Source organism: Pygocentrus nattereri, chromosome 24, assembly GCF_015220715.1.
Source record: "Pygocentrus nattereri isolate fPygNat1 chromosome 24, fPygNat1.pri, whole genome shotgun sequence".
Lineage (NCBI taxonomy): Eukaryota > Metazoa > Chordata > Actinopteri > Characiformes > Serrasalmidae > Pygocentrus > Pygocentrus nattereri.
Window position 1 is genome coordinate 27,379,088 of NC_051234.1, and position 16,424 is coordinate 27,395,511.

Sequence of the window (16,424 nt, forward strand, 5' to 3'; positions counted from 1 at the left end):
TCTCTTACAAGGCTCTGAACAACCTCGCTCCCTCCTACTTGTCTGATCTTCACATTCCTTATAAACCCACCTGCTCTCTGCTTCTCTTCAGCTGATTTGCAAACCATTTGTCCACCAAACCGTCATAGTTTTGGCAGTTGAGCATTCTCTAGATTCGCTCAATACTCTAGATTACAACTTACCACCAAGCTAATCCTCCCAGTCAGGATGACCTCAGCCTGTCCTCTTCTGTGTTTTCATATTTGTCTTGTGGTGTTCTGTGGTTTATTACTATTATAACCATCTTTGGGTTGTGTATGTTTCATTTTCATAAAGCGGTTTCAGCCTAAAAAATCTACTGTCAGAAATTGGGACGTGGCAGTTAAGGGGAATTGTGGAAGTCATGGCAAGATCTAGAAAATCACCTCACTAAATTAAAAATACAAAAATTTTGGAGCCACAACCAAAAGTATCATCATCGCTATATATATATATATATATATATATATATATATATATATATATATATATATATATGTATTCTGCTGACCACAGTATCACTTTGCTAGCCTGTGAAGAGTCCTTAGCCATGGGAGAAAGTCTCACACCACAGTGAAGGCCAGCCCAGGAAGCCTTGAAAGCTGAAAGCGTCCATAGCCTCAATAGGCGTAGCATTTTCCTAAAGCCACTAACCAGTCCAGGCAGCTGCAATGCAACGTCACCCAAGTGGCCGGCCCAGGCAGCCACGCAGCTGTGATGTAGCGTTGCTTTGGCAGCCGGCCCGAGAGGCACTATACAGTGGGTTGCAAAAGTATTCAGCCCGCTTGAACTTTTCAACCTTTTGCCACATTTCAGGCTTCAAACATAAAGATATGAAATTGACATTTTTTGTGAAGAGTCAACAACAAGTGGGACACAATTGTGAAGTGGAACGAAATTTGTTGGATATTTTAAACTTTTTTTAGAAATAAAAAACTGAAAAGTGGGGCATGCAATATTATTCAGCCCCCTTGCTTTAATACTTTGTAGCGCCACCTTTTGCTGTGATTACAGCTGCAAGTGGCTTGGGGTACGTCTCTGTCAGTCTTGCACATCGAGAGACTGAAATTTTTGCCCATTCTTCCTTGCAAAACAGCTCGAGCTCAGTGAAGTTGGATGGAGAGCGTTTGTGAACAGCAGTTTTCAGCTCTTTCCACAGATTCTCGATTGGATTCAGGTCTGGACTTTGACTTGGCCGTTCTAACACCTGGATACGTTTATTTGTGAACCATTCCATTGTAGATGTTGCTTTATGTTTTGGATCATTGTCTTGTTGGAAGATAAATCTCCGTCCCAGTCTCAGGTCTTTTGCAGACTCCAACAGGTTTTCTTCCAGAATGGTCCTGTATTTGGCTCCATCCATCTTCCCATCAATATTAACCATCTTCCCTGTCCCTGCTGAAGAAAAGCAGGCCCAAACCATGATGCTGCCACCACCATGTTTGACAGTGGGGATGGTGTGTTCAGGGTGATGAGCTGTATTGCTTTTACGCCAAACATAAGTTCGATTTTGGTTTCATCTGACCAGAGCACCTTCTTCCACATGTTTGGTGTGTCTCCCAGGTGGCTTGTGGCAAACATTAAATGAGACTTTTTATGGATATCTTTGAGAAATGGCTTTTTCTTGCCACTCTTCCATAAAGCCCAGATTTGTGCAGTGTACCACTGATCGTTGTCCTATGGACAAAGTCTCCCACCTCAGCTGTAGATCTCTGCAGTTCATCCAGAGTGATCATGGGCTTCTTGGCTGCATCTATGATCAGTCTTCTCCTTGTTTGAGCTGAAAGTTTAGAGGGACGGCCGGGTCTCGGTAGATTTGCAGTGGTCTGATGCTCCTTCCATTTCAATATGATCGCTTGCACAGTGCTCCTTGAGATGTTTAAAGCTTGGGAAATCTTTTTCTTTCCAAATCCGGCTTTAAACTTCTCCACAACGGTATCTCGGACCTGCCTGGTGTGTTCCTTGGTCTTCATGATGCTCTCTGCGCTTTAAACAGAACTCTGAGACTATCACAGAGCAGGTGCATTTATACGGAGACTTGATTACACACAGGTGGATTCTATTTATCATCATCAGTCATTTAGGTCAACATTGGATCATTCAGAGATCCTCACTGAACTTCTGGAGTGAGTTTGCTGCACTGAAAGTAAAGGGGCCGAATAATATTGCACGCCCCACTTTTCAGTTTTTTATTTCTAAAAAAAGTTTACAATATCCAATAAATTTCGTTCCACTTCACAATTGTGTCCCACTTGTTGTTGATTCTTCACAAAAAATTACAATTTCATATCTTTATGTTTGAAGCCTGAAATGTGGCAAAAGGTTGAAAAGTTCAAGGGGGCTGAATACTTTTGCAACCCACTGTAGCTGTGGCGTAGCGTGCTCATACAGCTGAACACTACCAATCCAAAGTTCAGAGAGCCTTGTTGCCACGATACAGCATCATTCAAGTGGACGGTCAAAGGCTGCATCATAAGTGTGATGTAGCGTCACCCAATCAGCCTGCCCAAGAAGCCTCTGAGCCATGGCTGGCAAATCGCTCTAGACTGCTATCTCAGTGGATATGATGGCAAACTCCTGAGCCAGCAGGGAAACATCAAAACATAGATGAAAGAATGGATTCTACTAAATATCAGCAAATTCTGGGATACAGTCAGGAAACTGAGGCAGGCCTCTACAAAAGGGTAGTGATCTAAAGCATATCTCAAACATTCAGTCCATGCAAGACGGCTCAAGAACATTTCAGAACTAAAAGCGTTCTGCAAGTAAGAGTGGATGAAAATTCCTCAAACAGGTGTTTGCAAACAAATGTCGGCTACAAAAGGTGTTTGCAAGCTCCAAGGTAGGTCTTCGCAAGAACCAGAACGATTACTGTAATATACAAGAGTATATTGTAGAAGTGTAGTGTAGAAGTGTAGATGCTTTAACCTCGTCAACTCCTTGCGCCCAACAGTGGTTCCAAAATGCACTTCATCATTCATAACTTTAGTATTTCATAAGCCACACACAAAAAGTCTTCTTTCCAGTCAAAATAATAAATAAAAGAAGCTGAACTCACAATTTTTCCACAAATCTGGGCTATAAATTATAAACAGATGGCGTCTCTTCAGTGACCTGCTCTGTAAGCATTATTTTTATAAAATAATACAAACGCTGAGATTTTTGGCTTTCAGCAGTAAGTTTTAAGCATATAGCAACATGTGTAGATCATGAAACACGTTTTGTTCATTTGCGGGGAACTTTCAGAAAAAAAGCGATTAAATAAATAAAATAAAAATTTGCATTTGTTTCATGCAATTACTGAATAATTTGCCTTATGATTTGGCCTTGAAAATTCAAACGGACAAACCAAAATATACCCGGGAGAATAAGAGGTTAAAGATGTAAATGTTCTAAATAATTAATAGCTTTTTTTCCTTTGAACCGTATGGTCAAGCCATGAACCTTTATTTTTAACAGTGCGCAAGCCTTTAAATTTGGTCCACTGGTCTTGCTGGAAAGAGGCATCTCTGGGGTCACCTGACTGAGATTTTATGGTTGCTTTTGTACAGAGGTGCAATTCTGTACCATGTTTGAAAGAAGCACTCTGTAGTATGACTCTAGAAATATAGCCAGAAGCACTTTCCATGAAGTTGCCGTCCTTTATTGGAGGTATGTTTTCATTCTCTTGTTTCTGTTTGTTCTCTCAGGGTTTTAGGTATTTGCTTTGAATGCTTCTGGACAATGTTCTGTGACGGAGGATTAAGTGGCAAGTAAGACTTTTGTTACATTTTTAATGGAACAGGTATCCAGAGTCAGTCTTTGTCAAAAATATATTAGCCATCTAGGTTTACAGGAAGTTACTTTAGGCAAGTGTGATACCTTGTTACACAAATATCTTCTGTAACCATCAAGCGCAAAACACTAATGTGCCCAGGGGAATAAACAAATATGCGGTCAGAGGTTTATTATATTAACCAAGTTGCACATGGCCTTCACTTTGTTGGCCATTTGTGGTGCAGTTTGGCGCACGTGGCCTTTGGTTGGTCAAAATAACAGCAGGATTAAGAGCCTTTCAATTTATATATATATAGTAAATATAAAAGTAAATATATAAATATATAGTATATATTATAGTAAATATATAGTATATATATATATATATATAGTACTGTGCAAAAATCAGAGACCACACTTTATTCCATTTCAGTCAACACATCTAAAAAGTAAATGTGTTCATTGTTCGTGTCAAAAGAAAGTGAGAGAAAAAAAAAACAGGCATAATGGGCCTCCTAACAACCACCTGCAATACCTGGTAGCCTAGTAGCAAACTGTCCCCATCAGATAAACAGTACTTTCATCTTTGAGAGAGAGGAGAAAATCAAGCTGCTTCAGATCTGAAAACATCCACAGGAGTTTCTGTCCATCCTTCCACTGTGAGACGATGTCTCAGCGCTATGGGTCTGAAAGGACGTGTAGCTGGCAAGAAGCCCTTAGAACAATGGCCTGTCAAGCCTCTACAGAAGTGAATGTTTTTAGGATTTCTTGGATCGTCAGAAGCAGAAAATCCAACCAACTGAGAAAAAATATATCCCTGCAAATTGAAAAGAAAAATGGAAGTAAACAGGCAGCAAGTCTCCCAAAAAGAATGGAAGCTGCAATAATGTAAAGCGTGGACACTCCTAAGACTCGAATTGTATATAACATGATACAGGGTGATTCAAAAAGATTTATGCGATTTCAAAATTATTTATTTAACTTGTAAATCATTACAGATCAATGCAGTGAACTGTAAATGGTTTAAGGAGCATAAAGTTCATTATGTAATTTTACAAGTGCTCAGTATGAACCTCCTCCAGCTGTACAGACAACATCAGCACAATAATTACATTCATCCCATACTCAAACGAGCATGTCGGGTGTCGCTGCACTCGCGGCTCTTTCAGTGCGATTTCTTAGATCATCCATTTCTTAGATGATGTGGAACAAACGACGAACGCTCTGAGCTGTTGGAGGTTCACTGCCCACGAAAATCATGTTGGACAGTTATGACCGATTCACTGTTATTGAAGTGGAGAACGCAGAACACCTTCTGCTCAGGGGTCTCATCTCCTCGCAGACTGAAGGGAGCACTCAGAATCTCTATGACCCCCTCTTTCAATTGGTATCTGATTGGTTCCTAGACGCCTCCCGGTTGTAATATTATGGCGATTTGAAACCAGAAGAACCTTTTAAATCACTCTGTATTAGTTTTAATTGTTCAAGCTTCCATAATTCTGTTTTCCCGTTTTTCTTTTTACAGCTAATGAAAAATTTGTTACTTCATGGCTTTTTTTACTGGACATTACATAAATGAAAGGCGCTGTATATGATAACTTTTAAGCACACAAACTGCAACTTGGCACTTCAGTCTCAGAACACAACCATGAAAAGAAGTGAATAAAGGCTGACAGTTCGTTACAGCGTATGAAAGGAGCAATTCACTGTCATATGACTAAAGCATGACTTCTCTTAGCCTAGCAGCCTAATAAATAAACACTTACTAACAGTATTTTGAGTCATTTAATGCAGCCAAATTCATCACTGTGTCTATTTATTTTCACTGCATTGGGGCATGATACCCTCAAAAAAGAAGAAAATGTCACTTGATACATCATATGCATCATACGGCATCTTTCAAATTTTCTTGCATAATTAAGGTATTGAGATGTAAACGAATTCATTCAGAGAGGGCTGATGTGGAATGATGTGTTGTAGAGAAACTAACTCACTGACTCAAGCAGTCATTATGTCTACAATGAAAATATAGACATTTTATTTATTATGCAAAAGAAATAGTGAACCTATCCATGTCGTTTGAGTTTATATATGCAACAGTGATGATGATAAAACAGTGGTAAATCCAAAAAAGTGTTTCTTTTGGTGATTTTCTTTGGTGATTTTGCCCTGCAGATCCCTCTCCACCATGCATGTGTTCAAAATATGCCATACTACCATAAAAAACTACCATAACACAATGGCTCAGGCATCCAACCACATAAAAGTAACTATTTCATGTAACAGCTTTCTATGAGGCACACTTTGAATGTCTAGTTCCTATCATTACAACTCAGACATTTTTCATAAGGGTGGCCACTGAAAATCTTGGGGCGGCCCACCGAAACAAAAAGCCATAAATGAGTTTCAGGAATTCTACGATGCTGTTGTAGGATGTAGGCTAGCTAAAAACTAAGGCAATATAAGAATTGTGGAACTGCATACTGAAATACTTTGGTTCCTTATTGTACAGTTATTGTTACTAACTGTCTGATGTGCATTAGGGCTTTCTAAACTGGCCAAAAATGATGCTCAATTATTCCTTTTGAAAAACACACACGCTAGAACCATTCATATATTTTATTTTGTGCATTGTCTCCACAAGACGGCAAACCAATATAAAAGATTCAGCTCCCCCTCAAATTCGCATTCCCTTCACAAATCACGACCCCAGGAGTGTGGACTCCACCAAACAGCACTGCAACTACAGAAATCAAATCAGGTTCAAGAAAGGTTTAAGCTTTCGTTTTGCTGCCGACTGGATTATTAAGTTTATTAAGAAATTATTTTAAGTTTATTAAGAAAACGGTGGTTGGTTAGTGTAGTGGTTAACACCTTTGCCTTCTACGCTGTAGACTGGGGTTCAATCCCCCAACAGGGCAAGTACCCTACACTATACCAATAAAAGTCCTTGGGCAAGACTCCTAACACCACCTTCGCCTTCCTGTGTAAAATGATCTAATTGTAAGTCGCTCTGGAGAAGAGCGTCAGCAAAATGCTGTAAATGTAAGTTGAGGTGTAAGACTTTTTCACCCATTTTGCTCTCCATTGTTAAGTGTTGCGTGCGCCTGGGACCGAGATTCATCAGGGGAATGTTCATTTGGGGAGGAACTGAATTGGAGGCATTTGGTTGCATATTTTCGAGATGTGCCCTCAGTTTGCTAATGCTGGAACGGTAGTTTAACTGTAGCTTACATACAACTTTATCACGAGCTTCCACAGCTTTGCTGGTCTATGGATTGTTAAGTTCTGCTCTGAAGTATTTCCACACGGGGAGTTCGGAGCGCAGATCACTCTCTTTGCATCTGAGTTGGGCTCTGAACTCTCCTCCATTATTACCACACGGATGTTGTTGTTGTTGTTGTTGAATTATTCACTATATTTCATGACATTCGAATTCTGAAAGTGATGTTGTGTGGCTTCTGTCCGTCATGCAGTGCATTCAGTGCTGAATATTCATTTTAACGAATGTCTGCTTTTTTCACAATTCCATATAACTGAATTTAGAATATTCATTGACAGCCCTGTTTCCTAATATAATATATCAGACAGAAGCATATTGTGCATATGAAGCTTGCTGAGGGGGCCACTGGGGGGGCCAGGGATTGTATTAGGGTGGCTGTGCCCCCCCCCCACTCCCACCCCCCTTTCTCCTGCTTGATGGTGCTTGACGGCTCTGTAAAATGGTGCATTTCACACTAAACCACTCTGAACGATTTTTGTTAATGTTGAAAAATCAGTACAACTATCCTTTAATAAATGTTCATTAAATAAATAAATGTTTCTGCTCTCGGGACAAGCTGCGGCATGAGAGATCGTCACACAATTACAGGAAGAAATGACCAGCGTCGACGTTTCAACAACCTCAAATTAAACACACACAGAAACATTCATGTGGGATGTGGTCACACGGCGAGAGAGTTTAATAGATCTGTGGATTATATGTAGATATATTAATGTGAGGATGTTGAAACGCTGCTCATTTCTTGCTGTAATTGTGTGATGGTCTCTAACACCGCCATTTGACCGGGAGCAGAAACACCGTGGGCCATTTGCTGTGAAGATGAGCTGTAGTTTCCTCAAAACCCCCCAAAATCTCAGACCTGATGAGCATCCCTGTCCATCAATTCATCAGTCTAACTCATCAAACAGTCTCAAGGAGCAAACGTTAAAAGTAAAACATGACCACGGTTAAAAGAAAACGAGAGAAAGATTTAAGAAATCGTAACCACGAGTAAGAGAAAACGTGCCTATGTGCAAAATGTTCACTCAAATGATTTTTTCTTACCTCCGTCCCCTCCAGGGCTCCGTAGGTATCCCCTCCTGTCAGTTTTAGTAATGAAGGTTCTGTTCAGGTACATTTTTTATTCATCAAGGTACAAATAATGTAAATGTGCCCTCAAAGGCACAGCAGAGGTTTTAAGGTCCAGTTGTGAACTATCATTTCAGTGGATTATGGTTCAGTTATGTTCCCTGACTAAAGGTACAAAGATGTGTCCTTGAGGGTCCCACCCCAGTGACAAGAAGGGAACTGCCCCAGTGACAGTTTAATACCGTTATTTCTGAGAGTGTGGGGTGGTACCGTCAAGGGAGCATCTTTGGTACCTTAATCAATTGTCATGTTTTAAAACATGAGGTTATAAAAGGGTACAAACATGCAAATTTTCCCTTTGGGCAAACATTTTTTAAGGTACAGTTGGACCTTAAAACCACTGTTGTACCTTTGAGAGAACATTTACATCGAAGACGAATGTAGCTGCACAGAACCTTTATTTCTGACAGTGCACATCAACATATCGCTGTTGTCGGAACAAAATCTCGTATTTACATTTTAGTTGATTTTCAGTTTTTGACACAATTTGAAAATGCATGTTGGACTTTGTATTGCGTATCAATTTCATGAAGGATGGACCAAAAGAAATAACCTAAAATTACTTTTTTACAGAAAAAGGTCTGGTTCCATTGACTTACACTGAAAGTAATGCAGGTTTTTTCCTTCTCCTGTAAAGTTACCATTTTGAAGACACAAGGTTTTGTTCTGACAGCAGTGACATAGACCTACTGCTGCTATTTGACACCTGAAACTGAATGTGAAGTATTCAGGTTGAATTTCAATCTTGCATGCATGATCATCCTGTTCATTTGAATATGGCCCAAATGGTGTTGCCAACGAAGGTTGAACTGATACAAAGAGGTGTGTGAGTGTGTTATAGTTATTTTTGAAACGCAAGCAGGTTGGACAGGACCTGAGAACGCTTATAATCTTCTTCAGATTTAGGTGAATCATGGGGTCACTGACAAATACTGAACTGGTACGCCAGGATTATTTAGATACTTAATCGCCTGTCACGTACGAGTAAATGAAGGCCAAGAAAAACAAGAGGCATTCCATTCTGAGTCCAGGGAACAATCTGACCCGCTGTGTGACACTGTCCCCTCCAGAATGCACCTCCTGTTCTCAGAGTATCTGACTGTATTCAGGCATGCTAGCATTCTGAATCATGGGATACAGCCATGAGAATGTGATGGCATATAGCACTGGAATTCAATACTTCATTTTAGATCGTTTTCATTATAAATTCTTTCATGGTAAACCTTTCTGAGAACAGGTATGTTCAGTACGTCTACCACACTTAACAATGGCGTGTACCGTAAAAAAAGAAAGACCAGTTTTAGACAGCCGGCAAACGACAGCACATTCAACAACTGCCCAATCTGCATGGTTACAAGTCGCTGGTTGGATGTCATCGTTTGATTAAAACAAACTTTCCTCTGGTTCCTTCTAAAATACCTATTTTAGGCATTTGGTCAGATCCAACTTGTTTACAAACATTAGAAATATTACATATCATGAAACGTATTGTGTGAATTGAAAATGTCTTCAGGTACTGTGACGTCATATTTCTACCATATCACTCATCCTTAATTCTTAAATCTATCTATCTGTCTGTCTATCTATCTATCTATCTATCTATCTATCTATCTATCTGTCTGTCTGTCTGTCTGTCTGTCTGTCTCTCTGTCTGTCTGTCTATCTATGTGTCTATCTGTATATCAATCTATGTGTCTATCTATCTATCTATCTGTCTGTCTGTCTATCTATCTATCTATCTGTCTGTCTGTCTGTCTATCTGTCTGTCTATCTATCTATCTGTCTGTCTGTCTGTCTGTCTCTCTCTCTCTGTCTGTCTGTCTGTCTGTCTGTCTATCCATCCATCCATGATTTAAAACTGATGAAAGTGAAATCAGTTTATGGCAAGTGTAAATTCCTTGTTCTTTTGCCAGTCAAAAGCATCTTAAACCCAGACAATATATCTAATTTTCATTATCAGACTATTAGATTATTAGAAGATTACTCAACCTAGACTATTCTATTAAGTGGAATGATCTCACTGTATGTGCAGATTTGACTTCCTTCATGACATTATTCCTTGAAACAAGCAAGATTACCTTCCTGCACCGGTAGATGATCTTACTTGTTTCAAGAAATAATGCTTGAAAGAAGTCCAATCTGCCCATATATTAAGATCAATTCACCATGCCTGGAAATAAGTGAATTATAAATGACATATTTAGAAAAAGTTAAATATTCTTATAATATTGTCACAACAATATCATAATAAGAAATATTAGATACATTGCCTATGTTTAAGATGCATTTACTTAGCTATGAAGATATTTTTCCAGGTCTATTTTGTAAGCTTAAGGATTTAAAAACCTAGATTGATTCTTGGCTGAGTTATGATTTTCTTCCTTCCACACCCAAACAGTGTCCTGTACGTCCAGCAGGGAATTGTGCACATGTGGGCGAACCCCAAATGGCTCTTTGCATAGACATATTACAGCTATTTGAGTACAAAACCAGCATAGTGCACCATGTAGGGAGTAGGTACCCATTTGGGACTCGGCCCTAATCCTTGAATACATGCAAAACATACACACAGCTGAAAGAACTGGACTGTTTGGGACGGTGAGACGTTTCAGTGGAAACAGTCTCTTTGACGTTATGGTTGGATTGTCATAAGAGAAGTTCAGCAATGTTGTACTGTTATCACAAATTACACAACACAGGCTTTGCTGTAAATGTGTGCATTTTGCTGAGAAAAGGCCACAATTAAAAGCACAAGTTATGTGTTTTTACTACACATGTGGCTTTGTTAGCTTTTGCAAGACTTCGCCTTTTTAGTTCAAATCAATTCTAATTCCAGGCAATAAGCAATTATTACACTCTCTGACATTACGTTTGGAGTGACCTCCTGTTTCAGAAGCTGCTTTCCCAATTTTACTTTAAGAGGACTTCCACTGATTTCTCTAAATTTGTGGTTGAGATATAAACAAAGTCATTCAGAGTGGTTCGATGTGAAATAGTTCATTGTAGAGAAGCTTACAAACTCGGATTTCTTTAAAGTGGTGGTGACCGGAACCAGGGATCCTGATGTCTACCAGCCAAACATAGCTAGTTTACTTATCACCAGTGAACCTTCCGAGTTTTTATACGTAAAGCTGATAATAAAAGTAAAATAGTGGCAATATGAAAAATTCAGTCCAATTTGGGGACTATTTTGCCTTAAACCACTCCTTCCACCGCGAAAAAAAAAATGATTACACTTCGTTCTCAAACACAAAACGACTATTTCTCAGGCGTCGCGCAACGTAGTCACAACCACTTCATGTTGTAGCTTCATGTTGAGGGAGCTTTTAAAGGTGGACGTCTGGTTCCTATTACCGCCACTGTGAACAGTTCTGACTCGGTAAGTTTCTCTGGAACGACGCATTTCACCGCAAACTTCTCTGATTGACTCCGTTGACATGTTAAACGTTCAATTGTGCAGGTATGTTCGGAAAATCGGTTGAGTTCTCCTTTAATTTGCGATTGAAACAGTCTCGTTTTGCTCGGCGCTGACAGAAGCTCGCTCGCTCACCTGATGAGGACATCATCCGGCGCGCGCGTCTCCCTCTCCCCTCTGAGGTAAAGTGTTAGCTTAGCTGTCTTCACAAAACTTCAGATTTTCACACTCCGTTTCAAAAACAGCCAGAAAGTGACGGCGAGGCTTAGCCTCCGTTCGCACTCCTTCACAGCACCCCCCCCAAAAAATGAGAATGAAAACTGAAATGTGACTCGTCGCCAGAAGGGACGGCGTTAGGACACTCCTAGCATTGTGAGAGTTATATTAGCCGTGAGAGAAGATGACACACCCTCCCCGAAGCTAAAGTCTTTTCTCCTGACAAGAAATCTCACCCTGGCTGATCCACCGTCCTGTCTGACAAGGTGACTGTAATCTTCTGGGTGCCGTGTGTCAGTTAGGAGCTTGTGTGGAGCTTCTTCATCACTTGCTCTGGGTTTCTTCATAGTTTGGCTGCCCCACTGACATGGCATGACACCACACTGTAAAAACGGCTTGTTAATTCAACCTAAAAACTCTTCATGTGCACTTAAACTAGCCTTATTCCAGTCAAAAATGACATTGGTTGAAACATTCATTCAAAGTATGTGTTAGGTTCAGTAAAACTAGTTAATTTGCTTGTTACTGCATGAAGTATTTTTTTTAGGTTGGACTGAGGCCTTTTTTTTAGCAGTGTATTATAAGTGAAATTAGACAAAATACTAAAAAAAAAAGGGTAATGGCTGAATACTAAGTACACTGTCCCAAATGTATTCAGTATTCAGTAACATATTCCATTACAGTGCATAAAAACATATCACTGCTGTTCCCAATTCCCAATTCCACTACATCCCAACCCTGAGGATCAGCTATTAAAGTCAGAGAGAGATTCTGTAACATTGGTGCATTCTAATTATGACTTTTTCTTTCTTTATTAGTTTTTCTATATTTATTATTATTCTTTATTTATTTATTTATTGGGCGTGCCACCTAAATACACTGTATTTGGTCTTATTGTGTAAATGTCTATACCTTTTACAGAAATTCCACTGACTGATCTGCTGTGCTGACAGTGTGACAACAGTCTTCTGAGATTGACAAACTTCTATTAGCCTGTGTGCAGATGTTTCATCATTTTTATGGGGTTTCTTCATTATTTGCAGTTTTTCCACCAACGTTATGCATGTTATACTGGTAACTTTGCAGGACAAGGAACAACTTTTATTTTTTGATCTTATTTGTGGATAATTTTCAAGAATTTCTGGCATTTCAAAATCAACAAAAAATAAAATACAAGATGTTCTGACAGTGACAATAGCCTTTTAATGCTACTGTGAGATTCTGTAAATATGGGGTGTTTTAATCCAACCTTTTCTCACTGTTTATCAGCCTTGCTACATTCATATACTTTCTTTGATTTTGCTGGGTAACAATAACTTCTGTCCACAGATGACTTTTAGTGCAAGCATCTCCATGATCCAGCCAGACTAGTGAGGGGGGTATGGTAGCTCTCGATGAGATTATAGTGGGTTTATGCAGCAGCTGGTCCTGCTTTCAAGCTCCTGGGACCAGGATGTGGGGCCAGGCGTTTCCTGGACAGACAATCCGCCGACGGAGGTAGAGCATGTCTGTGGCTGGCCCATGGCTTCCCCCCACTGGGCTCCAGGTATTTACCCCAGTCCGGCATCCCAGCAGGCCTAGGAGCAGCACTAACGTCATTTGCCTCTCAACTCTTTCATGACAGGTTTTATTTGGCTTGTTTGAAATTAGTCACATTTGGAGTGAGGTGGCGTTAAGATTTATAATGTGACAGTATTCCGGAGGGCAGCTGATTGTAGTTAAAGGTTCTAGTTAAAGCTGTGGATGACTGAAGAAAGATTTTAGGTTGTGTTTGTAAGTTTGCCTTAAGAAGGTCAACCCACAAAGCCCAGTGTGTGAGGAATAATTTGGGGATAGAAGCAATGTTCCTTAGCAGGCTGGCTGAGACAGAGAGGGATTGGGATCTAGGGAGCAAGATGTGTGGACTTGAGGTGCCAGACACTTGCTGTGTGGATGACAAAAGAATAGGTGCGCTTCAATAGGTCAGTTGCACTGGGGCAGTAATGTAGGGGGGTGATGTGTGATGTGGGTGGAGGGGGTACTGGCCCCTTATTGGACATTACATCGCTACTTATAGAGTATACTCATTATTCATGGGTTGCTACAGTAACTTAACCCTAGACTTACTTTTTGTTATAATAAATAACCCTGGGCAGGTCGACAGTCCATCACAGGACAGACAGACAGACACATAGATTCACACACACATTCACACCTACACTCAAAAGAAAGGTACAACACTGTCACTGGGTGGTACCCTCAAGAGTACATCTCAGTAACTTTAGTCAGGGAAAATAATTGTACCATAATCCACTGAAATGACATTTTCTAAGTAGTGTTGACTCCGTACACCCTGTCTCATCTTCAGGCCTTTTAATTTATTGTTCTGTTTTAAAACATTAGGTTATGAAAAGATAAAAATACATTTCAAACTTATTTAAGGTACAGAATTGGACCTTAAATTGCACCACTGCTGTGCCTTTGAGGGAAGATTTACACTGTTTAAACCTTGATAACAAAAATGTATCTGGATTTTTAACAGTGTAGGGGCAGTTTAACATGTCCAATTGACCTGACTGCATGTCTTTGGACTGTGGGAGGAAACCGGAGAACACTCAGGAGACCCACTCCTACACAAGGAGAACATGGAAACTCTACAGCGAAAGGACGATACTTACACAGCATCAGAACATTTGCATGCATATTTATAGACACCAGCTGATGGAATAATTTTACTCAGTTTCCTCCATGGTATTTCAATTAAATATGGCTATGATTTGAATGAACTTTCATGTCTGATTTAGTACAATACCCAGAAGTATAATACCCAGTGCTATTGCCATGAAATCCCCCAGGTTCCCACCTACTATTACTTTAAACCAAGGCCATGGTTTACATGCCTCAGGGCAGTATGTGATTCTACTGTTTATGTTTCAGATTTCCTTTGAAATGGCTGAAATCGGCATGAGATGAGCGTCCACCTGATCCCGTTCCCATGATTCCAAACAACGTCTTCGAAAATGTGAAACAAGTAGGAAGTATATACATTTCTCTGTATTTTGTCCTTTTCTTCTAGCACCACCTTACCATTCTTATCAGACTCTGTGTAGGTTTTCATTCCAATAAAGCAGCACAAACCTGATTTCACTTGATTAATCAGCTGGTCTCATCTCTTCCATTTGATTAGTCATATGTTCACACCTCATAAAACCTCATATAACTATGCAACCAAGGAGGTGTGGTCCTTCTTGCTTGCAATAAAAATCTGTAGCCACACCATCCATTTCTGGGTATGATTGGTGATACTTATTCTAGCACCTCCAAACTCTCACAGATCCGTGAATGAATCAACATTTTTGTTTATTGCGAAGAACAAAGTAAAAAAGTGATTCAAGACACAAAATCCAGTTCAACCCTGTTTTTCAACTAGGAGCCTTTCCTTTATCCTGGATCAATCCAACTAAACCTCCTCACGAACTGCCTTACACAACATTACATCATGGTACTAGGCAGACTGCAAACGGTCATATGGAATCCCATTTAAAACGGTCACATTATGTATTTCTATTTAAAACTGTTATACAATATACATTCAGTATGAAGCTATAAGTCTGTCTTGATGTCTACAGTGAGCATTTTCAGTTTGTCAAAGTATGACAGAAGTGCTTGCCAAGCACAATAAAACTTAATTTTCTCTAAATGTAAAAAATGTATAAAGTTTTTTAATAATAGTGAGATTTTGGAGACGTCAGGAGATTGTGAGTGCTGTAAAAAGCAGGTTTAACTAACTGTTTAGACGGAAATAGATTGCCATTGCTGAGAATGCCAAATATGGCTATGTCTGCTGACGGCTGTAACTGAATTCCTAGTATTTTTGAAAGTTCTTCAAAAATACAGCCAGAACCCAGTTTGTTTGGGACAAGTTCAAAACAAGTGTCAGTACAGCTGGAGACTGTTATTTCTGGACAAGTCTGCGATAATCAAAGTTTATATAAATAAATTCAATGTACTACTTTGAACAGGCACATAAAGAGGAGAAATTAACATGAGCTAAAGTGCTCTCCCATCAGCTCTGTTACACTAACTGTGGTGACAAAAAAAAGGGGAGGGGGTCTTTTCTTTTCTGTTAGATGTTTACCTGCTCATGCAGTAATTGGTGAGAAAAGCCCTAGTCCAAATTCAACATGTTGTAGACAACTGTAACCGGGTCCACCTTAACACCTGTGTAATAAGGATTTTACATTAATGGGCATAGAGCTTTGTACAGGTCTCTCTGCTCAGTTCAGACTAGTACTCGTTACAAATAAGTGATTGTATTATGTTTTGGAACATACAGTACTGTGCAAAAGTCATTTATTTACATTTAAGTTATTCATTTTCAGGAGAAATTTGCGATATTTTTAGATATAAAAAAACCTACCTAGATAAGTGGGAAGGAGATAGATAGATAGATAGATAGATAGATAGATAGATAGATAGATAGATAGATAGACAGACAGACAGACAGACAGACAGACAGACAGGTTAGAAGACCTGGGTCTCCTAACAGCCATGCAAGGCCTGCTAGACCATTAAAGCTGTCACCACCAGATAAACAGCATCTAAGACTTTCCTCTTTGCTTCAAATCT

General features: G+C 39.6%; 1 protein-coding gene across 1 annotated transcript in view; it reads right to left on the bottom strand.

The window, feature by feature from the left end:
* Window positions 1-11,864, bottom strand: part of adgrg2a (adhesion G protein-coupled receptor G2a) — a 54,577-nt gene extending 42,713 nt beyond the window's left edge. Inside the window, exon 1 of the mRNA XM_037534246.1 lies at window positions 11,736-11,864. The gene's annotated coding sequence lies outside the window, so the exon portion shown is untranslated. The remainder of the gene's footprint in view (window positions 1-11,735) is intronic.
* Window positions 11,865-16,424: the final 4,560 nt, after the last annotated feature.